The sequence below is a fragment of the Rhineura floridana genome, chromosome 1 (genome assembly GCF_030035675.1).
Source record: "Rhineura floridana isolate rRhiFlo1 chromosome 1, rRhiFlo1.hap2, whole genome shotgun sequence".
NCBI lineage: Eukaryota > Metazoa > Chordata > Lepidosauria > Squamata > Rhineuridae > Rhineura > Rhineura floridana.
Genome location: NC_084480.1, coordinates 316,926,787 through 316,952,942, shown reverse-complemented (window position 1 = coordinate 316,952,942; position 26,156 = coordinate 316,926,787). Strand labels below are relative to the sequence as shown.

At 44.5% G+C, this 26,156-nt stretch overlaps 1 protein-coding gene across 3 annotated transcripts in view; it reads left to right on the top strand.

Annotated features, from left to right (window-relative positions):
* TSNARE1 (t-SNARE domain containing 1) overlaps positions 1-26,156 on the top strand; it is a 647,930-nt gene that overhangs the window by 44,290 nt on the left and 577,484 nt on the right. For 2 of the 3 annotated variants that reach the window (XM_061607992.1, XM_061608002.1), the window contains exon 2: positions 26,074-26,148. The exons of the other annotated variant lie outside the window; for it this stretch is intronic. The gene's annotated coding sequence lies outside the window, so the exon portion shown is untranslated. The remainder of the gene's footprint in view (positions 1-26,073; positions 26,149-26,156) is intronic. 3 annotated transcript variants of the gene reach the window in all.

The window sequence follows — 26,156 nt, the reverse complement described above, 5'->3', positions numbered from 1 at the left end:
ACAGCAGTTGGGGCTTCCCAAGTGTGGAACACTCATGTTCAGGTACTGGATTGGCTGCAAACATATGCACTGATACATACATTTTAATTTTTTAATTTTTGCATAGGACCAGGGAAAAGAAAGGAGTAACAAAATGAGGACCATCTGGATAGCTGTTGAGCCCATCTTTGGTCCGTGAAATCTTTCACAACAAACGTGTTAAGCATGTGTCACAAAGCCTCTCTTGGAAAGTTTTTCCTGCAGCAGGCCTATGCTGCTTCAAACTTACTCTGAATATGAAGAGCATATCTTCTTTTTGTGCAACTTGAAAAACCATTTTTCTTTCTTTCAAGAATCTAACTTGTCTGGCGTCAGATTTTGCAGGGCTGCTGGGAGCCAGATCTGGGCTCTGCTCAGCTGTTTCCTGATCCAGGAGCTTAGATTGTTTTCCTTGAATCTGGGAGATGTAGCTTCATTTCCCACCTCTGCCATTGACTCATAGCTCATTTACATCTTCAGCGGAAAAAAAGTAAGTATGAGATACAGCATTTTTTGGATTAGTTGGATCACTTTGGAATGCAGAAAGCAAAATCTCTCCATGGATACAGCCACAGCTTCCTCGTGGAGGTTCCTGTGACATGGGCAGCATGTTTTTCAGCTGCTGCAAGAGTGAGAATTGTATCTGGAAAGCTGTGGCCATATCTGTGGAAGGCTCTAATTGCACATGAGGGCAGCGGTGGCTCCATGTTAGTGGGGCAATGGAATCTGCTCCAGGCTTCAGTCCAGACTTTCACAGAGCTGTCCAAGTAGTGTATTCCACTGCCCCACTGCCATGGAGCCACTGGCCTCCGCTGCATGCGGGTCTTCCCTGCAAATTCATCTCTGGGGACAGTCCCAGTTCGTGGCATGGAGTTCCTTTAGAGTGGGAACCAGCCCTCAGTCTCTAACAGCTCCACAGTCCTGCCATTTTGATCCTGTGAAGCTCTCCATCAGACATGTCTGTTTAGTGGGTGGGGCTGAAGGTTCCACATCCCTCCATGTGAAATCTACTGTCACAGCACAGACGACTGGTGTAGTGGAGACCCTGGCCGGATTGATTAAGCCTATCTCCTCAGACAAACACAACAATGTGCTATAAGTTCGTTAATAAATGCTAGCCAAGTGTGTGTGGTTGTAAGGTCTGCATATTTGGCCTCCAAGAGATATTTTATAGGTGGAGATCAGGCTGTCTGTTATCTGAGATGGTGGACAGGTTATGGGTCCACTGGTATTTATAAAGCAAAAATGGGGAAGCTGTGTCCCTCTAGACCAGATGTGGGGAAACTTGAGCCCTCCAGTTGTTTCTGGACTACAGTTTCCATCAGCTGCAGCAAGCATGGCTCATGGCCAGGGATGATGAGAACTGTAGTCCAGCACCATCCAGAAGGTCACAGGTTCCATATACCTGCTAGAAAGTCTTCAATGAATTCAGATCCAAAATCATGGAAGGATTGCCTCTTCCCGTATGAGCCTGTCCATGTCTGATTTCTGATTCCTCTGTCTCTCTAGAGCTCTTGTCCCATCCCTCTCCACTCTATCAAAATGCATGGATTCTCATTATGCTTCAGTCTGTTGCGATTAAGTTGACACACAAGTCTCTCTTCGGAAAACCCAGCAAAACGTCCCTCTGGCTTTCTGGCAGGAAGCCTAAACTGAACCAGGTTTATTCCATTTCTCTTTCTCTCATTATTGGAGAGCCTTGGAACATGGGTCTGAGGGCACCTCTGGAATGCACTAAGCCTCTGTGTCGTGCCCTAAGGCCTCCAAGCAGGAATGGTGAGGCAAAACGTCCCCTGTTCCCAGCTTGGGGGAATCTCTCTATTTTCTGCACTGTCCTGGCAAGCACCAGGAAGCTTCTGTCTGTCATGATATGAGTGCTGACTTCATCTAAAGCGAGGCTGAATGTGAGGTAAGCCTTGTGTGAAGCTCAGGCTGGGCTAGAAGAGAGCAGAGCTTAGATGTTGCTTCAGCAACAAGTCAGCCTTAGACAGAACCGTATAGAGGAGCAGCAGTTCTATCTTGATTCTAAGCAGGGTAGAGTGTGGTTGGTTGGGGGCTTCTGTAATGGAGTCCTCAGAGTCAGAGAATGGCAATGTGACTTTGGCCTCCAGCAGATACCCATGAGTGTTGAGGCATCTAGTGTAGCCACAGACAGTGCTTCTCAAATTTTCCACCTGCAGGAAACTTATTCCACATCACCTTTTCTGCTGAGCAATCCTTGCATGTCTTCTATGAAATGGGTGCATGTAGACCACAAAGAGTGAGGAATTTGGCCTCACCATGGCCGTACATGAACTGGGCCATTGCCCTAGAACACACCCTAAAATGCAGATTGTTCATGGTTTTCTGATCTTCCCTGAGGAGCACCTCATAATCTTCTGTGGATTCTGTAGTTTGAAGAGTGGAATCCCAAGAAGTCTCAAGAGACAACAATTGTTCCATAGTTATATTTTAATTGGGGGTGGAAGCATATTCTTTTGACAGCCGTCAAAGTTTTCTGAAACAATAGTAAAATAACTTGGAGGGCCTTTGCAAGGTCGTAACAAGGTGGCCACAAGACAGAACGAGTAGTTAAAATGGATGAGTCTTCCCAGGAGTTAAAGCTTTGCCAGTTAGATGTATCCTCTTTTTGACTTTTGCTTGGTAAACTAAAGGCTTTGCTGATGTCTCTTTTCCCCCAACGACTACAGGATACTTTATTCATTCAACCCCTCAGCAAGGTTCAGTGGTAGGGGATGATGGAGAGAGAATAACTGATGGAACTGTGAAGAGCTTTGGCATTTTGTTGCGGGTTGTTGCACTTTAAATATTCAGCAAATACACTTCTTTACTTAACAGAGGAACCCGTCATTGAATTTTGTTCCCTCATGGTTTACTTGTGCGAAGAGTCCCTTCAGCTATGCAGCAAGATGAATAAGTGATGAGATCAGTATTTGGAATAGCAGATACCCAGGTAATGATGGAAGCAGAGCTTCTGTTATTCAAACGTCCGGCTATTTGTTCCATTCAGATAAAAACAAAATCGGCAGAAGATCGTTCTTGCGTCTTAGTTTTGAGGAAGAACAATGGTTCATGGATGAGGCCAGGGGTAACCAATGTGGTGCCTTCCAGATGTTGTTGGATGTCAACTGCCATCACTCTGGATCTTTGGCCATGCTGGCCAGGGCTGATGAGAGACTAAACAACATCTGCAGGGCTAGAGCAGTGATTCCTCCATGTCTTTTCAGGGAGATATTGCCCTCTGTGTTAAAATTGGTTGTTCGCTTCATTCTTTGTTGGATATCATCCTTGTTCTTTGTTGCTGGTGTTGGATTCCTGCATTGAGAAGGGGGTTGGACTTGATGGCCTTATAGGCCCCTTCCAACTCTACTGTTCTATGATTCTATGTCTGTGTGTGAAGGATAATTTGTGCTGCAGTTGTTTGCACTAATGAAAACAGCCCATCTCTGGATTTGCAGTGGTGCAAAGGTCCTTACATTTTATTATTTTATTTTTATTTTTCTGTAAAGCAAGGATTGGGGAATCCTTTTCACTCCAAGGTCTGCTTTACCTTCTGGGCTACCCTCTGGGAAGAGCAACGGATGTAAAATTTACCTTTGTGCAGTAGACTAGTTTCTACACAAACTCTCTCAAACCCCTCTCTTCATCCAGGCAAGCAAGGATCATTATCAGAGTTTAAGGACACATTCTAGCCAGAAAAAAACACCCGTAAAGGTGTGAAGCAGGCCCGCTGAGGGGTATGGCCCAGGGACAGGGTGTATGGCTTGGGACAGTTCCAAGGTCTTTTGTTGTTGTTATGTGTCTTCAAGTTGATTACGACTTATGGCGACCCTATGAATCAGTGACCTCCAAGAGCATAGACCCTCCAAGGTCTAGAGGGCCAGATGATAATAGCTTTTTATCCTCACAATCTTGCCTATAAGTGAAACATTCCCAAGAGGGAATGCCTCAGAGCCGACAAGAGTGGGCAGAAGCCTCTGCCTTGCTCTGGTAAAGAGAAATCAGGAGGATGCAAATCCATCCAACATTTGGGACAGAAGGAGAAGACTTCTAGAGAGGGTTCAGTCAAGGTTTAGATTTCTGAAAACAAGGTTAGGAGTAAATCTTTCAGGACCTTGGACAGAGCCAAGGAAGCACAGTGCTTGTTCCAGTGAGACTTTCAACTAAGCTCTTATGCTAACTTGAGGACACCTCCAAGGTTCTCTCTCCTTGACGAGTGGGGCAGCGCTTTAAAAAGGAGACCCTTTGCCCTGAATACCAGCACTTGGAGAGGTCCTCTTGTGGAGAGACTGGGAGTACCTGGACAGTTCTCCCAGGGAAGGGATATAGAAAGTGGAGTCCCCCAAGTATCAGTATTGGGACTTGTGCTTTTAAACTTATTTATAAATGTCCCAGAGTTAGGAGTGAGGAGTAAGGTGGTCTAGCTTTCTGATGATACTAAATTATTCAGGGTTGTTAAAACAAAAAAGGATTGTGAAGAGCTCCAAAAGGACCTCTCCAAACTGAGTGAATGGGCGGTAAAATGGCAAATGCAATTCAATGTAAAGTTATGCATACTGGAGCAAAAAATCTCAATTTCACATATACACTCATGGGGTCTGAACTGAGGTGATTGACCAGGAATGAGACCTTGGGTTTATAGTGGACAGCTCAATGAAGATGCCAACCCAGTGTGCAACAGTTGTGAAGAAGGCAAATTCCATGCTAGAGAACATTAGGAAAGGCACTGAAAATAAAACCGCCAATATCATAATGTTATATAAATCTATGGCGTGGCTGCATTTGGAGCACTGTGTTCAGTTCTGGTCGCCTCACTTCAAAATCGATATTGTAGAGTTGGGAAAAGTTCAGAAAAGAGGAACCCAAATGATCCAGGGGATGGAGCAACTCCCCTATGAGGAAGGTTGCAGCATTTGTGGCATTTGGTTCAGTTTTGAGGCAAGTTAGAGGCGACCTGATAGAAGTGTGTACAATTAGGCATGGCATGGAGAAAGTGGATAGAGGAAAGTTTTCCTCCTTCTCTCATAACCCTAGAACTCATGGACATCCAGTGAAGCTGAAAGTTGGAAGATTCAGGCCAGACTGATTCAGGCCCAAGCACTTCTTCACGTAGCACATAGAGGCAATGATGACCACCAACCTGAATGGCTTTAAAAGAGGATTAGAAAAATACATGGAGGATAAGGCTATTATGGGCTACTAGCTATGATGGCTATGCTCTGCCTCCATAGTTGGAGGCAGCATGCTTCTGAATAACAGTTGCTGGAAACTGCAGGAGGAGAGAGTGCTCTTGCACTCAGGTCCTGCTTGTGGTCTTCCTATTGGGGCATCTGTGTGGCCACGCTGAAAACAGGATGCTGGAGTAGATGGGCCACTGGACTGATCCAGCAGGCTCTTCTTATGTCCTTACGTTGTTATGGAAGGAACCATGATAGCCCCTTGATCTCTAGGGCTCCAGGTTCAGGGCCCCTGGTTCAGTACGGGGCTCTTTCTTTCAAGAATCTCCTTAGCCCCTGTGTATGTGTCCAGGTTGCTGCTAGACATAAGGGTCTTGACAGCCACTCTCCTCAGGGCTGTGGAGTCGGAGTCGTGGAGCCGGAAGCAATTTTGGGTGGAGTCGGAGCCGGCAGAAATGTACCAAGTCCGACTCCAGCTTCAAAATAAAAACTTTCATAGGAATTTAGGAAAGTTTTCTTGTTCAGAAATTTTAATCAAATAAATATATTTCTAGCCTGATGATTCACGTGGTGGTCATGAAATGCCTTGTGCTACCATTTTACTACAGTAAATTTGGTATTACTAGTTAATATACATTTGCCATTTATGAAGGAGTCAGAGTCAAAGGTTTGGCGTACTGACTCCACAGCCCTGGCTCCCCTTGTTCTCCTGCAGCTGTTACTTGATTCTTAGGGCCTTTTCGGTGGCTGCCCCGAGGCTTTGGAATTCCCTTCCTAGGGAGGCAAGAATGGCCCCCTCCTTGCAGTCCTTCTGTCGGCAAGCAAAGACTTTTTTATTCCAACAAGCCTTTGGAACTGAAGGCTGTTAAGGACAGGACTTGAAGGGTGCTGCATTGCTATTGTCTAATTGTATTATTTTAAACGGAGTTTGAATTATGTTAACTGTATGTATGAATGGTTTTAATACTGTAAATAGTTTAATTCTATTTTAATCTAGACTTTTTTATGTTTTTAATTGTATGTGTGCTTTCATCTGGAAGCCGCCGTGAGTTCCAGTTTTGGAAAAAGGGCGGGGTAAAAATAATGTTAATAAATAAATAGGAAGCTGCCTTATACTGAGTCAGTCCATTTATCCATCTGACTCAGTGTTGTTTACACTGACTGGCAGTGTCTGTCCAGGGTTTCAGGGAGGCGTCTTTTCCCAGCCATACCTGGAGGTGCTGGGCATTGAACCTGGGGAAATTCTTCATGCAAAGCAGGTGCTCTTCCTCTGAGCTTTGACCCATCCCACATTCCTCCTGCTCTGCAACAGACAGTGGTCAGTCTACACTGAAGCTTGCATCTAGTTCCTCTTTTACATTTCATTTTTCTAAATGTTCCAGCATGTATGCAGGCCCAATATGGCTCCTCATCCATGACCCATCAGTTCAAACTGGCTGCAGTACATCCACATTGGGGCTGCGTACTATGAGGATTTTGAATTGCTATTTGAAATCGGAGTTGCTAGCACTAGAATCTGGTCTGGAGCAAATTTGGTTTCCCTCTCCTATCCCTTGGGTCAAAACACCTGGTGGGTTTTAAGGAAAGCAAGAAGAATTTTGATGCAACTGGTGAATTTTTCTCAGGGAGACTCCAGGCATCCGTATCTGATGTTGTTGTTATGCTTTCTTTCTTAGATGCCTGGTTTTCTCTATCATTCTTTCTCTCTCTCGCAAAGAAAAGCCAAGTATCCTAATCTGCAATATGTGCTTTGGCCAGACTCAAGTCACTTCTTATAAAAAGTTACACTTTTTAGCTGCTTGGATGTGATGCTCTAGATGATCTCCCATCAAAGGGGCCCAATCCACGACTCACCTGTCACTGTCTTGCTTGCTTTTGTAGATCACCTTCAGAACTTAAGCTCATCAGAAAACCCTATTGGATGAGGCCAAAGGCCCATCTGGTCGAACATCCTGTTCTCACAGTGACCAACCAGATGCTGCAGTGGGAAACCTGCAAGTAAGGCTTGAGTGCAAGAACACTCCCCCCACTTCTGATCCTCAGCAACTGGCATTCGGAGGCATACTGCCTCCCAGTGGAGGGAGAACATAGCCATCATGGCTAGTAGCCATTTATAGCTTCACCCTCCATGAAAATGTAATCCTCTTTTAAAGCAATTCAGGTTGGTCCTTCCTTCCCAGACCTTCAGGTAACCATGCAAGAGATCTTCACATGGCACTTTGTATGTGCACTTGTATTTAATTTCAGGTCTCCCCCCCCCCATCTAACACTTTGTTTGGTGTTCATCTCCCCTAAAACTTTCTCCTTCTGCTATTAAGCACCAGGTGGGCATTTCTGAACCTGTCTCCATTAAATTTGAAACAATCCAGTTTTTATTCTATGTTCAAAGATAGCACAGCACAGATTTCTGCTCTTTGCTGAAAGGTAGCAGGTTGCCTACTGAACAACATCCGGAGCACACCAGGTTGCCTACCCAATGAAGTTGGGGGGCAGGTGAATTCTCAAAGAAGAATGAGAGGCAGAACACTGCTTGACATTGTGCCTTGTTCCTCTGGGCTAGGTGTCTGCTTTTTTTAAAAAAAAAAACCCATAAAAGCTGGGAATCGGAGACATCTAGTGGTCCACATGGATGCTAGGTGGCATGGTCAGGATCGGGACAAAATTTGGCCCATCAGAACATATGGAAACTTGAATGAGAATAATTCAGTCCAATAGTGCAGGCCCTGGGAGGTTCAAAGATTCCTGATGTGCCCCAGACTGAGGGAGAGCTAGATCGGGGAGTGGAGTGAGATGAGGATGAGGTTCCCTGAGAAGCAGAAGAGAGAGTAGCGGGGAGGGTTCAGGTAGACCCCAAGCTCCCCTGCCCCTGACTTCCATTGATGCGGTTCCTGCCCCTCCTGTGAGTCCCACACCAGAGCAGTTGGGAAGTGGCTCCCCGATCGCACCATCCCCAGCCACGCAGGAATCCCCGCCGGATGCTTCAAATGCTTCCCAGCCAATCAGTCTTCAGCTTCCAGATCCCTCGCTGTCACCTAGCAAAGCCCCCCTGTCCGATGTGCCGTCTGAGACTGGCCCCCCTCGCCCGGCGCAAGAAGAGAGACTGGAGCTCAGGCGGAGATGCCGCTTATGTGGGAAAACTTTCCCTACATAAGTCAGTGCTTCCTGAGGCACAAGTGCTGAGGCAACTTTTCCCAAACACTGCAGAGACTGCTTAGTTGGGATAGTTAGGAAAAGTAGTGAGTCAGAGTAGACGCTTTGGATGTAACCATAATTTTAATAAAAAGAGAAAAAGACATCACTGCTCCTCCCTCTGAATCCTTCGGCTCTGGGCAGGACAATTCCAGATGCTCCCGCACATCTGTTCTCGTGCCCATGATTCATGTGTAGCTTTTGTGTAAGAACAATAATGGTTGAATCATTTTTTATTTGGTCCCTTTAATGCACAACTGGCTAACTGTTCAGCCTGTGCTGTTCCGACTGTTCAAAGGCCTTTCTTTAATAAATACACCTTTTCCCCAACAAGATTTTTGGTCTATAACTTGAATTACAATTGACATGCTTCAGTGCATGGGGACAATTCGCTTTTTAAAAAATCTTGTCTATTACCAGGGAATTCAGGACTGGTTCTACAGCTGCTGTAAAACGAGCTTTCAGTTGAAGTGTTTTATAAATCGATTCCCTATGGCATCTGCCTTCTCTGACTTGCTTCTTGCAAGAGACCGCGAGGGAGGATCTTAACCCTTCAATAGCTCCAGTCTCTCATGAGACAGAGCTTATTTGTCTTTTTGTGACTCATTCATCTGAAAGAGAAATAGTAAACCTCACTTCTTTGATCGATGGCTATTAGCCACAATGGCAATAGGGATATCTGATGATCAGAGCTGGAATATTGGCTTTTGGAAGTGACAACAAGAGATTGCATTTTCCTCCATACCCTGTTGGTGGACTTCCAAGCTACCAGCTTAGGCAGCAATCCAGTTCACACTTACCTGGGAACACAGTGGAGCTTACTTCTGAATAGATGTGTACCAGATTGCAGCCTTAGTCACTGTGGGAATCAGATGCTGATCCAGCGGGGCTCTTCTTGTATACGAATGCAGGAAGCTGCCTTATACTGAGCCAGACCGTTGGTCCATGTAGCTCAGTATTGTCGACACTGACTGGCAGCGGCTCTCCAGGGTTTCAATCAGGGAGTCTTTCCCAGTCCTACCTGGAGATGCCAAGGGTTGAACCTGGGACCTTCTGCAGGCAAAGCAACTGAGCTGTGGTCCTTCTTATGTTCTTCGTAATCCATAAATCAATACTGTAGACGAGAGCAGCAGATCTCCTCTTACTTAACTTCTGTGAAGGGAAGGAATTGAAAGAATGGCCCTCTCTTAATTCCTCCCAGTTAGGGCATTTTCATCAAAATGGGCTGCCTGTGCTGACCTGGGACCTAATTAACTTGGCTGCTTTAGATCGTATGTGCTCAGGTCCGTGTTAGGCATAAAACAGAACAAGCTTGTGCCACAACAGCCATTGCACAGTATGAAGCCTCCAGACCAATCAGAATTAATCTTTATTAAATACTAAGCCAGCTCTAGTCAAATCAACCCAGGAAGTTGCCTTCCTCCAGAGTGAACCATTGGCCCATCTTGGCTGAGAACTGAGGAAAGGTTGTAGCATTTGGGGCATTTTAGTTTAAAGAAAAGGTGAGTAAGAGGTGACATGATAGAAGTGTTTAAAATTATGCATGGCATGGAGAGAGCTGTTAGAGAAACATTTTTCTCCCTCTTTTGTAACACTAGAACTGGTGGACCTCCAGTGAAGCTGAATGTTGGAAGATTCATGACTGTCAAAAGAAAGTACTTTTTTGTGCAGTGCAAAGTTAAACTATGGAACTCGCTTTTACGGGAGGCAGTGATGACCACCAACGTGCACAGATTTAAAAGAGGATTAGACAAATTCATGGAGGAAAAGGCTAACAATGGCTGCTAGCCACGATGACTGTGCTCTGCTTCCATGTATGTTTCTGAATACCAGTTGCTGGAAACTGCAGGAGAGGAGAGTGCTCTGGTGCTCAAGTCCTGCCTGCAGGCTTCCCATAATGGGCATCTGGTTGGCCATTGTGAGAACAGGATGCTGAACTAGGTGGGCCACTGGCTTGGTCCAGCTGGCTCTTTTTATGCTCTTATTGTCAATATTGACAGCTGGTGGCTCTCCAGGCCTTCAGACAAGAGTCTTTTCTCAGATCTATCTGGATATGCCAAGAGTTGATCCTGGAGCCTTGGACCTTCATGCATGGCACACGCTCTATCAATGACCCACAACCATTCCCCAACAGCAGAGCAAAATCTTCTGCCTGCTGGACTTCAGAATTCATGCCATTCTCCTGGTTCCAGGAATGGACTGCAAGGACCTTAGGGTGTAGAACTCCAACTGCTGGTCTTGATGCAGGTGTTGACTGCTCAGGATCTTGGCTGGTGTAGACAGTTGAGTACAGGTAAGTGAAAATTTTGTAATAGGTATTTCAGCTTAAGTGCTGTAGAAAACGGTCATTACTTGTTATAAATGTATTACTTGCGTGGAATCATAGTGCACCCTTCATTGCATACCCTGTCCCCAGTGTTTAGAGAAGGGCCCACGGTTGAATGGTTGAGCATCTGCCTTGCATGCAGCAGGCCTCAGGTTTAATACCTAACATCTTCAGGCAGGACTGGGAAAAGACTCCTGCCTGAAACCTTAGAGAGCTTCTGCCAGTCAGTGTAGAAAGTACTGAGTTAGACGGACAAGTGGTCTGACTAAGCTGATAAGGCAGCTTTCTGTTTTCCACTTGGCCTTGAGTTCCTTCCCCCCTCCAAATCTGCCTCTGCCAGTTGAGTTTTATGTTTGGACTTGCAGTCATGAGCTTCAAGTACATCCGGGCAGAGCAAGCCTTGACCTGAGAGAGCTGTTTCTCTTGAAAACAAAGGAAAGTGTCTGATTAGAAATGGATTGATTTATTTAAAAACATTTCTATCCTGCCCTTCTACCCTACAGAAGGGCACTCAGGGCAGCTCACAATAAAAATGCAAAAACATTAACATAGATTAAAAAAACCCATAAAAATACAGTTGAGAAATATAGGGGAGTGATATTAAAGGGACTAAAGAGGTAAAAAAACTGAAAAGGGGGAAATAAAATCAGTTTCAGGCTCAGCCTTCAGTCCCTCTTAAAGGCTCTTTGGAATAAGATGGTTTTCAGAACTCTCTGGAACACTATCGGGGAGGGAGCAGAGCAGACGTCTTGGGGTAGGGTATTCCAGAGCTTGCGGCCACAGTTGAAAAGGCTCTCTCATGTGCCTGCCAGTCTGACATCTTTCATTCCATGCACACAGAGAAGCCATAGCCAGCTGATCTTAAATCTCGGGCAGGTACATATAAATGGTCCCTCAGATACATTGGTTCAAGGCTGTTTAGGGCTTTAAAGGTCAGAACCAGTTCTTTGAATTGCGCCTGGAAACAAATTGGAAGCCAGTGGAGTCGATAAAGCACAGGGGTGATATGAAATTAGGGTCACACAGTGCTCTCTTGGACATCCTCCTTGTATTGCTCAGAGCTAGTTATGGACTGTACCATCTGAGACTCTCATGATGAAATGGTCCTCTGTGCTATCTATCTATCTGTCTAAAACCCCCTTTCTATAGAAAATTAGACATCAGGCTCTCTCCTAGACTTCTCCCCAGTATGCTACCTTTTTGATGCGGGTGACATTTCGTGACATGGAGGAATGTCACATCATGCTGGTCCCCGCCTGTAGCTCAAGTGGTGTAGCCCTGATGCAGGGCCTCTACCTCAATTAGAACTAAGTCTATTTAGAAAGAAGTTCAAGTAAGTGGGAAAACAGGTGTCTCTGAAGCACCCAGGTTCCTTGACAGCGGTGAGAGGAATGGTGACTCATTAGATCAGCGTACACATTAGTTAAAAGGAGTAAGTGATAAATTAATGAAAAGGAAGCTTGATGAAAATGAGGTCAAGGTCACTGCTAAATGATTATTTTCTCTTTTGTCAATATGATACCTTCCTGCCTGGGCGCTCTTGTTCAACAGTTGACAGCATAGGATTGGAATGATTCTTCTGCGTTTGGGGTTGAGAGTACATTTCAAAATCGAAGAAACGGTTGTGGGCACCAAAAAAATACCCATTACATTGGGTGGGGGCGGGGTAGGCTGAGCAAATGATGCTCGAATTACCAGCAACAGGAAAAACAGCTACCCCCCCAAAAACCCCAAATTAAATACAAAAAGGCCACCCCCTAAAAAATAATAAAGCCCCTATAAAAAAACACCAAGCCAAAAAACTCTCAAAATAGGAGGGGCAGGGGGCCTTGGTTGGCATGTATGAGGGCACAGCTGTGCCCATGGGCACCATGTTGGTGACCCCAGTTCCACAACATCTGCTGGTAGTTCCATCTAGGTTTTTCTCTGCCCTCTTCCTCTCTTGTTTAGCCAGTGTTATCCTTTCTGAAAGAATCGAGAGCTCTTTGTTGTGAATGCACAATTAGGGTTTTCTTGATAGTTGAACATCTGTTGTTGAAAAGCTTTGGATATCAACCCCCCCACCTGCTTGACATTTACTTGTGCCCATTTTATTTAGTTTAAGAATTTCTAATTTTAGTTTTTTTTATGGTTTTGTAGCACTTTTAAGTTAATGCAGGACAGTAACTAGGGATGTTCAAGCCATTCTGATGTTCACGAGCTTCTGCAAGCGCTTGGCTTTAACACTAAAAAAAATATTCTTTGAGCCTTAGTCTGTCAGAGACAGATCCACTGGAGGGCGAACTCTGCTGAACTGGATAGAGAGAGTCAACTGGTATTGACTGAGGCTACAGTCCACCTGAAGGATCAGGTTCATGTTTTGCAGGTCCTTCAGGACTCTTTCATTTGACCTTACCTCTATGCAGGGGCATTCACTTTTGCAAGACCTATTTATATTTCATGAAATATCCTTGCTTGTACCAGTACTGTCCTGGCTTCCCTGATCCGCAGCCTCTCTCAGTAGCCTCACAACCCTGTTAACGTCTTTGGTGGTTTGTCATGGATACTCTTTGTCGTGGATAGTCTTTTTAGTGAGAAAGTGCTCCTTCAGTGCAGCAAAGAGGACATGGTCTGCCAGGTGATTGTGCTAGGGCAGCCTCCTCCAACCTGGTGCCCTCTAGATGTTTTGGACTACAATTCCCATCATCCTGTCCCCTGGCTGTGGCTGATGGGAGTTGGAGTCCAGCAACATCTGGGAGGGCACTAGGTTGGGGAATGGTGTGCTAGTGGATGCTGTTTTCTTGCATCCTCCTGGGGAGAAGCAGCTCCTTTGCTCCCTGAAAAGAATTTCGGCTAATTCTTTCTGGAGTATTAATCTGCAGTTCTGACATCACTGAAATCAGTGCCTTCAGAATAGCATTCCGTGCTTCCTTTGAGAGGATAATGTAATGCAGAGTACATATTTGTTCCATGTCACACTTGGTACGTACGTGCTGTTAACCATATTTTTTTGTTCCTGGAAATGGTAGTTAGGTGCAAGGTGAATGGTTGAAGGCAGACAGCTTAAAGCAAAGCAATAAGCTTTTCACTAGTAGTTTCGCTTGATGTAATTGGTAGATTTATCTTAAAAAAAATTATCCTCAGTTAGCGTTATCAGCTTTTTCTTTTGCCTTTAAATGTGCTTCACACATTTGTCTTACTGGAATAGCCATGTTTATATAAAATCAAAGATGGTCATGTTAGTCCATAATGGGGGGACGGGGACGGGGACAGAACTTCACAGTCCACTGCTGGGAAAAATAAATATGACACAGGAACATAGAAAGCTGCCTTATACCGAGCCCAGCCATTGGTCTGTATAGCTCAGTATTGTCCCCACTGACTGGCAGTGGCTGTCCAGGGTTTCAGGCAAGAGACATATCAAGTCTTTCCTGGAGAGTCTGGCAAATGAACCTGCAAATCAGATCCTCTCCCACTGGCCTACAGTCCTTCCTCTAACAAAACAGTGACAAGCGTTCACTTTCTCCAGATCACTTCATTGAGGACGGGGGCGGTAACTGTCTTCTTCTGTGATGCATATAGTCTCCTGCATGGTAGTGATTATTTACATGCTTGGGTTCCTACTCCCTTGCTTGTAAAAATTAATGATCCTGTGTGCATCCTCACCTTGTCCACACTTGCATATTATTCAGCACTGCCTTGTGACAGTTATTAAAAAGCTGGCTGATGTAAGCCCTCTTCAGGCACTGTTGAGCCTGTGTAAAGCAGTATGGAAGTGGGACTGTGCCAAATCACCCCGGTCCTGCCAATGGGCACACCACATAGCTGCTTCTTCCTTTGTAGTGGGGGAGGGGCTTGCACAAAGGTCCGATCCTTGCAGAGGGGAAGGGTCTATGTGGTGCATGTGACATTAGGGGAGGCTACCCAGAGTTACTCGGCTCCTTGTTTCTCTACATGGGGACAGTGATGCCTAGATAGGTCTATAACGACCACTGGATGAGGCTCCATCTGAACAGAAGCCTGCAAGTGTCTGTAGTTGCTATTATTTGCACCAGCTACAACAGGCACACTTGTCTGGAGAGTCCCTTCCAATGCTCTAGTTAGGCTGTATTTCAGGCAAGGAGAATGCCACTGCTGCTGTCACCTGCAGACTCACTATGCAAAAGTGGCTGAAATGGCCTAGTGGTCCAAATGGGGAGGCCTGGTGGACCTAATTAGGCCTGCGGGCCAGAGGTTCTCCACCCCTGATTTGGATCCTTAAAGCAGCGGTGGCTGGTGGCTCCATGTCAGTGAGGAAGCAGAATCTGCTCCAGGTTTTAGTCTAAACTCTCAAAGAGGTATCCAAACTGATGACACACTTTGGGCATCTCCTTGAAAGTTCAGATGGAAACCCATAGCCGATTCCACTGCTCCACTGACACGGACCCACCAGCCGCCAGTGCCGAAAGGGCCAATCCTCTGGCCTGAAGATGGGCACTCCTTCTACTTCCCAGGCACGTTGGCCTGGCTGGACCAGGGAGGTACTGCATTTGGTTCCTCAGGCTTAGGGGGAAAGCGACTGGGTGCTCTTGGAGGTTGCTGTCTGGGCTCCTTTCTGTCAGCCTCAGTCTTCTCCTGATCTTCAGCAACAGCCTAAGAAACCTGAACCTGGTCGGGCTCCTTAGTCGGAGACCTTGCAGACTCTGACTCTGTGTGTTCATGGCTGCTGGACTCAGTGGTCATGACTGGGTGTTTATGCTTGAACAGGGAATGTACAGATGTGTGGGTGCGTGGGTGGGTGCAGGCCAGTGTGGGGAGGCTAGGGGTGAAGTGCGTGGGGCCTGTTGCAAGGGGGAATGTTCTGCATGTAGGGGGGCTGAGTGCGTGCCCCCACATTCCCTACTCATGTTTAAATCCCTATTCAGGGATGGGCCCTGCTTAGAGCCGTTGGGAGCCTCCCAGTCATATCTTTAGTCTTATGAAACGTAGCATTGTGAATCAGAGCATTCCCTTCCGCGTGGCATTTTCATTTTAGTTTTCTCAGTTCAGTTGCTGAAATAGGAATATTTCTTGTGTACCTAACAATGGGATTTGAGTTTTGATAACTGCGGTGGCCCTCTTGTGAAATTGCCATTTCGCCCCCCCCTCCTCTCCTCTCCTCTCAGTTTCTTTCCAAGTTTCTTTTCCCTCATTTGAATACCAAAAATTCAGATTCTTTCAAAGTGGTGGCATTGGAAAGGGAAGTGTGGGTGTTATTGCAAGGTTGAGCCAATCCATTTTTATCTCATTATATATCTTTTTTTACCTAATGCTTTTTTATTATATGAACTGTGCTGGGTTTTCAGATACGATGCAGGGACGACGTTGCTATAACAACATGATGATTCATGTAATTTCTGCAACAATCTGTTGGGGTTGGGTTTGTAGCTTATAAAGTTCTACACAACAGTGCTGAGGGTTGCTCTTCCTTGGTGAGGGATCACCCTGGCTTCTGCCTGCTCCACTGGAAAGATGGTCCCCAGGGGTCTTCAAATGCCAACCGGCTTTGTCATATGGTCAGCCATGACCTTTTCTGGTGGAAGATGTGAGGGGTTGTATATTGACATTACACTGAACTCCAAAAGCAAAGTCAAGGGTGATGCTCTGTTCCCCTTTCCAACTTCGCAATCATGGCATTCACACTGAACAGAAGTACTTGGGACATTTCTGAAGCGTCTCTAAACTCTGAAGCTCAAGGCAAGGTGCTTGTCATGTTCCATTCCAAAGGTAACCAACACGGTGCCCTTTAGATTTCCTTTGGACTACAAGTCCCTGGCCAGAATGCTGACAGGGGCTGATGGGACTTAGAGTCCAACAGCAACTGGAGGGCACCATGTTGCCTGCCCCTATTCCACACACATTTGCTTGAGAGGGGAGAAGGAGGCTTGTCATGGCGAGGAAATTGCAACACTGGACGGTGCACAGATGTGAACTGGTGCTAACCCGGGGCCATAATCTAGATCCCTCTGTTAGGCTTCCTAAATTTTAATTTGAGAAATAGCCTCCTCGATTCCCTCCCAGTGCTGTCACTCAGGCAGGATTGATATCTGAGCTGGAGCACTGGGAAAGATCCACTACAAGGAGGGCTAATCCAGAGGCAGAGCCGATCACAGGACAGAATTTGAATTGGGAAATCTTTGGAAAGTGGAATTGGGGGCTGGAATAAGGATGCAAGTGTGGGGCGGGGGTGGCAGCAGGTGGGGAAATTGGCAGACCTCAAGAGAAACTGGCGGGCAGTGAGATTTTGGAAAGGCAGTTGAGCAAGCTCTTGGACAGATAATTGGAGGAAGCAGGAAGCCACAGCAAGGCTATAGCTTTGCCCGGAATGGATCTGGAATGGAAGGGACCTCAAAGATCATCTATGGAGGAAATATGCTGTTAACAGCATCCTTGATAAGCGGGCAGATACTCTCTGCTTTAAGGAAGGAGAACCTCATACCTTCCAAAGCTGCCTGTACCCACAGTCAAAGAGCTCTTGCCGTCAGGTTTCCCCCTCCCTAATCTTTAGTTGAAATCCTCTTTCTGTCACTTGAATCCCATTTTATTGCTGTTGTTGTTGTTGCAACCCTCTGGAACAACAGAATATTGATTTTTCTCCTCCATCTGTGTGAGAGGACCTGGTCAGGAAGAACCCATGAGCTGCCCTGCTTGAGACTTGGGGAAACAAGATAGGAAGGAACTAAGGCAGACAGAGGGAAGATCCTGTGGCAATATAACTCTCTGCTCACAATGAGCATCCTGAATGATGGAATAGGCAGATTGTAGTGGACGCAGATGAGGGTAGCCAATCGGGGTGTGTGTATGGAGCCAGGAGTGCAGCCCTGAAACTACAATGGCAACATGCTGGAGTCAGCCAGTTCCAGACTGTTCAGATGTTACTGGATACTAACTCCCATCAGCCCCAGCTAGCATGGCCAATGGATAGGGATGATGGGAGATGGTGTCTAACATCATCTGGAAAGCACCATGTTGGCTGTCTCTGCTCTAATCTCACATCCTGGAGGGGTGGGACCCAAATCAAATCAAGGCGCTGTTGTATAAACTTGACAGGTTTGCGTGGTAAAATATTGGTGCTAGACAGAAATGGGAACAGAAATGCTGGGGTGGTGCCTCCTGGTAGCTCAGTCATTACTCCGGTCCAATACATTCTGGGTTCATCTACACAGCGGTTTAGTGTCTGTTTGGTGCTGCTCACATCCCTTTTTAATTTGCATGGTTCACATGAAGTTACTGGCAAACAGAAGCTATCGCACAGTTTCCCCCCGTAAATCCATATTGACCCAATCCTCTGATAATCTGAAAAGGGAAGGGAAAAACGTCTTCACCCTGTATCTCTAGGGCTTGCAGATGCTTTGCTCCAATGCTTTTAGGTGGACGTGGCAACTGTTCCCCTCTCCACCCACTCCCTCCTCCCTTTCTTTCATTTCTTTTCCTGTGGGCTGAAGATAAACTTCTGCTGCTCTCACCCATTCTGCAAGCCTTTTTTATGTTGCTGCAAACAGTGCCTTCCCTCTCTAGGATGCACAGCTTAATGTGGTGAGAGGGTTTGAGAGTGTTGAAGAAGCTGAGAGCAATGCCGTGAGGAGTCTAGACCAAGAGGCTAGACTCCTAGCAGGGACACCCAAGGCGGAACAGTCAAAGCTGAGACACCAGACTTAAGATGCATCCAAACTCAGAGGAAGGCAATACCTCTTACCATGAGAAACCTATGAACAGTATCCAAAATGCAACATGAGATAGTGCTGGAAAATGGGACCCCCAGGTCAGAAGGCACTCAACGAGCTACTGGGGAAGAACAAAGGAAAAGGACAAGTAGCGCTGTGACTAATGATGCAGCTGGGTCAAAGCTGAAAGGAAGCCCAGAGGCTGATGTGCACAGATGCGAAAGGAGAGTCTTGAGTTGCACGACGCACACAATAGGAACATGGAATGTGAGAAGCATGAACCAGGAAAAGTTAGAAATTGTCAAGCAAGAAATGGAACTTATCAACATTACAATACTTGGTGTGAGTGAATTAAAATGGACAAGAATGGGGCATTTTCAATCAGGCAATTACAAAATATTTTATGCTGGAAATGAGAAATTAAGTGAGAAGTGATGTAGCAAAAACAATTAAGAGCTATAATGCAAGGTCTAAGCGAGTTATATCAGTGAGATTTAACGGGAAACCTATTAACATAACCATTATTCAAATCTATGCTCCAACGGCAAATGAAGAAGAAGAGGAATTGGAGAGATTTTACTCAGAAGTACAGGAAGAAATTGATCACACACCAAAACAAGATGTGCTGATAATCATGTGGGACTGGAATGCAAAAGTTGGAAACAGAGAAGAACTAGGAATTGTGGGGAAATGGGGCTCTGGAGATAGAAATGAAGCAGGAGAAAGACATTGAATTCTGTGAAGCCAATGATTTGGTTCTTGTAAATACAATTTTTGAGCAACTGAAAAGACGACTTTACACGTGGGCATCACCAAATGGTCAATATAGGAATCAAATTGATTATATAATTAGTAGCAGAAGATGAAGAAGCTCCATACTTTCTGCGAAAACAAGACCAGGAGTAGACTGCGGTACAGATCATGAAATGGTCGTATCGAAAATCAGAGTAAAGCTAAAGAAGAACAAAGCAACCATAACGCCAAAATACAATTTAAAGAACATCCCAGAAGAATATAAAGAAGGAACAAATAAGGAACAGATTTGAGGCTTTAAACGTAGTTGACGGACAACCAGAAGAACTATGGAGTGAAGTCAGACATTATCAGGGAAGAATGCAAAAAGACAATAAGTCTAGTTAAAAAGAGAGAAAGACCTCAGTGGATGACTGAAGAAACTCTTCAAATGGTTAAAGAGAGAAGAAAGCAAAAGGAGACAGAAACATGGTTAGAACCCTAAATGCAACAATACAGTGACTAGTACGTAGGGACAAAGAGAACTATTACTATAATTATAGTATAGAAATAGAAGACGACAACAAAAAAGGTACAACATGAGCCCTATTCCAAAAGATTAGAGAAATGAAAGGGAAATTTAAACCAAGAGTAGGGATGTTGAATAATCAACAGGGGAAAATACTGACTGTGACCAAGATGAAATAAAAGGAAGATGGAAGCAATACACTGAAGAACTCCAGAAAAGAGATACAAGGATGACAGATCCATTCACGGAGGAACTGTATGATGAAGAACCAGTAATTTTAGAATGTGAGGTGGAAGCTGCTCTTAAAATACTTGGAAGAAACAAATCACCAGGAACAGATGGCATACCGGAAGAGTTGCTACAAGTTGCTGAGACTGAATCTGTCCAAATTTTGAGAAAAAATTGTCAACAAATATGGAAAACTAAACAATGGCCCACAGACTGGAAGCGTTCCATATACATCCCAGTTCCAAAGAAAGGAGATCCCAGGGAATGCAGTAATTATTGAACTATTGCCTTAATATCCCATGCAAATAAAGTAATGCTCAAGATTCTACAACAAAGGCTCTTACCATATATGGAGCGAGAAATGCCAGATGTTCAAGCTGGATTTAGAAAGGGAAGAGGCACCAGAGATCATATTGCAAACATACGTTGGATAATGGAACGCACCAAGGAATTTCAGAAGGAAATCATCCTGTGCTTTATAGATTACAGCAAAGCCTTTGATTGTGTAGATCATGAAAAACTGTGGAATGCTTTAAAAGAAATGGGGGTGCCACATCGTCTGATTGTCCTGATGCACAACCTATACTCTGGACAAGAGGCCACTGTAAGGACAGAATATGGAGAAACTGACTGGTTCCCTATTGGAAAGGGTGTGAGACAGGGGTGTATTTTATCACCCTATTTGTTTAATCTATACGCAGAACATACCATACAGAAAGTGGGATTGGACCAAGATGAAGGAGGTGTGAAAACTGGAGGGAGAAATATCAATAATTTAAACCAGTAATAATTTGAAACAAATGCTAATGAAAGTTAGAGGAAAGCACAAAAGCAAAACAGCTGAATGTCAAGAAGACTAAAGTAATGACAACAGAAGATTTATGTAACTTCAAAGTTGAGAATGAGGATATTGAACTTGTCAAGGATTATCAATAGCGCAGTCATTAACCAAAATGGAGACAATAAAGAAATGAGAAGAAGGCTAGGACTGGGGAGGGCAGCTATGAGAGAACTAGAAAAGGTACTGAAATGCAAAGATGTATCACTGAACACTCAAGTTAGGATCATTCAGACCATGGTATTCCCAATCTCAATGAATGGATGTGAAAGTTGGACAGTGAAAAAAGTGGATAAAAGAAAAATGAATTCATCTGAAATGTAGCGTTGGAGGAGAGCTTTGTGCATACCATGGACTGCAAAAAAGACAAATAATTGGGTGTTAGAACAAATTAAACCAGAACTATCACTAGAAGCTAAAATGATGAAACTGAGGTTATCATGCTTTGGGCACATAATGAGAATACATGATTCACTAGAAAAGACAATGAAAATGGAAATGGACTACTTTCAAGCCAATTCTGACTTATGGTGACCCTACGAATAGGGTTTTCATGGTAAGCGGTATTAAGAGGGGGTTTACTATTGCCTTCCTCTGAGGCTGAGAGGCAGTGATTGGCCCAAGGTCACCCAGTGAGCTTCATGGCTGTGTGTGGATTCGAACCCTGGTCTTCCAGGTCGTAGTCCAACAATCAAACCACTACACCACACTGGCTCTCAAGAAAAGACAATAACGCTCGGAAAAATAGAAGGGAGTGGAAAAAGAGGAAGGCCAAACAAGAGATGGATTGATTCCATAAAGGAAGCCTCAGACCTGAACTTACAAGATCTGAACAGGGTGGTTCATGATAGATGCTATTTGATGTCACTCATTGATTGGGTTGTCATAAGTCATAATCGACTTGAAAGCACACAACAAGAGCAAAACAGTGCCTTATTTTTCTTTCCCCCCTAACTTGTGCACAAAAGAACAACACTGCTCCAACAAAGGTTTCTATTTCATCTATATTGTACCAGTTAAAATACAAATAATTGGACTTCCGGGTTGTTGTTTTTTTAAATGAAAATTACTGGTAGAACAAGGTGAGCATGCTCAGTTGTTAGGTAACCAGAGGGAGAGGAAATGTTAAATTAGAAGGTGTGGTCTTCAGGAAATGGTGATTGATGCTTTCCCTCAAGTGTCACTAGAAAACACTGTATTTGCAGCTGGCATTGAGCCCTTATTGTGGATGGTGCAAATAGAAAATGGAGGTAAAAACAGCGTCTTTAGCACAACGTTATGCTCCCATGTGGATAAGCTCTATGTTCTGTAGCATTGGTGCATTCTTTCCCTATTCAGCCATTGATAATCTTTTGGCCGGATGAGGGTGAAATGATTGGACATGGCCACTTGTCCTCTCTCACAAGTTTTACAAGGACATTTCTTCCTTGTGATCGTATGGCTTTAAATTCAGGAGCGCCCTATGTTCAAAGAAAAGGTTCTGCATGCGGGGCAGGGAGTACCTTTGATGGTTTAGAACATTGAATTAGAATCTGGCCTGACAGATTAAAACACATACACACAGTTGACACAGGCTTTCTGTCCTGGCTAATTATATTAAACTCCATTTGCATGCTGACATGAGAGTTTAAGAGGGGCTGTTGCAGCCTGGATGCATATTAAATCTGTAAATGACAGTCAGAGGCCAGAGGAGCAGTGGACAAGTGGCAATTAGGCCACTAAGAGGATCACACCATGTTTTCGTATTACCGGGAGAGGTTGGATGATCTTTGCCTTAAATGCTTGACATAGGCGTACGTAGACGCCTCTTGACTGCATTAGTGGTAGGATCAGTTTGTTGAAAGGCAGCAAGTGACCTCTGAGCAGAAAATGGTGCTGTAGGTGTTGCGTGGCAAATATTAATCCGTCAACGGAGTGACCCAGTGGCACCTGCTGGATGTCTAGCTCCTTTTGGTCCGGTTGAGGCATATATTCAGGGAACTAATTGGATGTGTCTTGAAAATGCATCTCAGAAATGCTCATCCTCCCAAAATCTTTCTCTCGCCACTCACCACCCACCCTGGCAAGGATCCTCTGGAATCTCTGGATTTGTCACAGGATGGATTGCACGGTGTGGAGCTATGACTTATCTACATTCTTCACTTTAGGTTTTCAGCCTCTGTCTCAGAAGTGGAGAACCTTTTTTTGACCCACATTGGGCCACATTCCTTTCTGAACAACCTTCCGAGGACCACATACCAGTAGTGGGAGGATCCAGAGGCAAAAAAGGAGAGGGACCAAGACAAATTTTACACATGCTTGCACACCCCTCTGTGTCCTCCATCCAGACAAACAAGAGGCATTATTGAGATTTCCCAGCCAGGGAAAAACACCTGGAGGGCAAAGCTGAGCCTGTGAGCAGTTTGGCTTGGGGAGAGTTCTGAGAGCCAGACAGAGGAGCCTGGAGGGCCGCATTTGGCCCCTGGGCTGGAGGTTCCCCACTCTGACTATATCTATCCTGCAGAGCTGCTTTCACTGCTTGCTCTGAGAGTTTGTTCGTATATGCACAGATTCAGCTGGTGCAGTTTTGAGGGTGGGAAAATTGGCTCTGTGAGTAGTACTCGGCTGAGTCCTACTCAGAGTAGACACATTGAAACGGATGACCCAAACTTAGTGTACTTTGAGTAGGACCAGCATAGAATACGACCCAGTGTGCGATTGAGTTTTCATGAATGCTCCTTGCCTTGCAAACATCAATGGCTTTCTGCCTGCATTGGCATTCTTTCCATATGAGAATATACAGAGTGATTTTCCTCCTCCCTGCATTCTGAGTGATAACACTTGTCATATAGTCCATCCTCATAGTGGCCAACCAGATGCCCATGGGACGTCCACAAGCAGGACCCGAGTGCAGCGGCACACTCCCCTCCTGCCATCTCAAGAGCTGTACCATACCATGTTCTTCTGTGTGCCACCTCGGTCCATTTCCAAAGCTTCTGCATTTTGCATTCACTATCTTACCTTAACTGCCAACAGAAGATTTGCCAAAAACTGAGTGTATGTTTAAAGTGATGCACGGTTTTCTTGTTTAATGTTGTGAGTATAGTTGCAGGTTTTCAGCTGGTTGGATTTGGGGAGAGAGAAAAAAGTGTGTATATTTAATCTCTTTCAGTTGACTTTTTTGGGGTATGTTTTAAAAATAATTATTACCTGTCCAAAGCATTTGAGGCTGGGAAGGCTGATAATTATTAGTTCTGCAAGCCTTAATTGGTTTAATTGACAGATCAATCTACTAAAGCTTTAATTGATTAATTTGTAGGGCTCCAAGCTAAGGCACACCCCCCCCTCCGGTAAGTTGCTATGATAGGGGATGAAGAGGAAAATAGGAAAGACAAGTGGGGCCTACAACAAAAGGTTGCAGTGTGGAATGCAAGTTTCCATTCTGCTCCATTCCTCGTTCCCTCTAGTTTTCCATCCTTCCAAAACAGCTAGACAGCATTTCATGGTCACTGGGGATGCTCAGTCAGTTTTCATTGGCTTTTTTTGGTTTTGGTGGTGGTGGGGATCTTCCTCTTAGTTTTTTCTCTGTCCTTAATCAAACAAACTTGTACTTCTCTGCAAATTGGGTTCACCCAAACCTACTGATTATCTCCCTCTTGTGGTGCAATTTCAACTTCAAAAGCAATAGTTTTGCTTACGCAAAACATTCTGTCTTCTTACCAAAAAGTGATTGTTTATTAAACTGGACATAGTCTAACCCATCATTCAATATCTGGGAAAGTCACTCTTATCAACTTTGATATTGTTTGCATTTTTTTTAAAAAAATGTAATTGATCAATCACACATCTGTGATTCATTAATCAAAAATTATCTTGTTTCTGTTACATACTGTTAATGTGAATAGTGCTTTACAATGTACTCATTGCCCCAAGAAGCTTATAGTCTGAAATTTGATGAAAGGGAGGGAGATGGAGGCCCAGCTAGGTGAGAAGAATATGGATTTGTTTATGTTACATGCATTCTGGATTATTTATAGTGAGGTGCAGACACTTCTTCCAAAGGCTTAATGGAAAAGGTAATCAGTTGGTTAGCCCTAACCAGGGATGCCATTAGAGTTTCATTAGTGGCCCTCACAATATACCCAGTCGATCACTGCGCTCTGCAGGTGAGGGCCTCCTGCAGATACCATCTTATCAGGAGGTCCATTTTGCACAACATGGGAAGTGGACCTTCAGTGTGGCAGCACCTACCCTGTGGAATTCCCTCCCCTTAAATGTTAGACAGGCACCATCTCTGTTATCTTTTCAGCACCTACTCAACACCTTCCTCTTTCAACAAGCCTTTTAAGTTGAGACCTTATCCCAGTTTGCTCCTGTGCTGGAACTGCTTTTTAATACGTTTTTAAAGCTTTTTTAAAAGATGTTTTTAAGGATATTTTGTTTAATATGTTTTAAAATAGTTTATTTTTAAGATGTTTTAGTGTGGTTTTAGTGTTTTTGTTTGCCGCCCTGGGCTCCTTCTTTGAGGAAGGGTGGGATATAAATTTAATAAATAAATAAAGGTGAGCATTCCTGTTTGAATGCTCACAAGCAGGATCAAAGTGATTCCAACTGCTGTGGTTCTATAATCTCCTCCCTCCCCCATCCCAATTCTTTAATCTTCAGGGATCCAGAAAATGCACCTGGGACGAGTCTGGAGAAAGATGGTGGTGAGCGCTCTGTGGAATGTGAGGCATCACATTCCTATCAGAGATGGGATGTGAAGCTACTACTCACAGAGTCCTCAGTGGGAGAATAAGTTTATTTCACATTGTTTCCACCAGAGAACAGGCCTTCAGAAGCCTTTTATTAGCAGTATTAATAGAGCAATGTTTCTAAGTGCTCTCAGTATATTATTGTATTATTGGGGACAGGCTGTAGCTCAGTGATAGAGCATCAGCCTTCCATGCGGAAGGTTCTGGGGTCAATTCCTGTCATCTCCAGGAAGGACTTCAGAGAGAATCCCTGTCTGACACCCCAGAGAGCTTCTGCCAGTCAGTGTAGACAATACTGTGCTCGATGGACCAATGGTCTGACTAAGTATAAGGCAGCTTCCTAAGATCTTGTTGTAAATTGATTATTATAACCATCCTATGAAATAGACCAGTATTGTTATTAACTATTCTACAGGTGAGTGGATGTATTTGCTGAAGCAAAAAGTGTGTGGTTTGCTTCCCATGAAGTTCATAGCAAAGTGGAGTTTGAACCAGGAACTTCACAGCTTGCCTTAATAATACACTATGATGCACCAAATCTCTATTTACTTACTATTATGCAGATTATTGTATCTGCATAATCGGCTTACTCTAAATTGGACTCCACATTACTCATTCAGTGACTCTGGCTTGTTTTCATAGACTGGGAGAGAATCTTGATTGATCGGGAGAGGTGGACTTCAAGAAACCTTGGTGGGAAAATTGTTTCTGCGTAAGGTAATGGC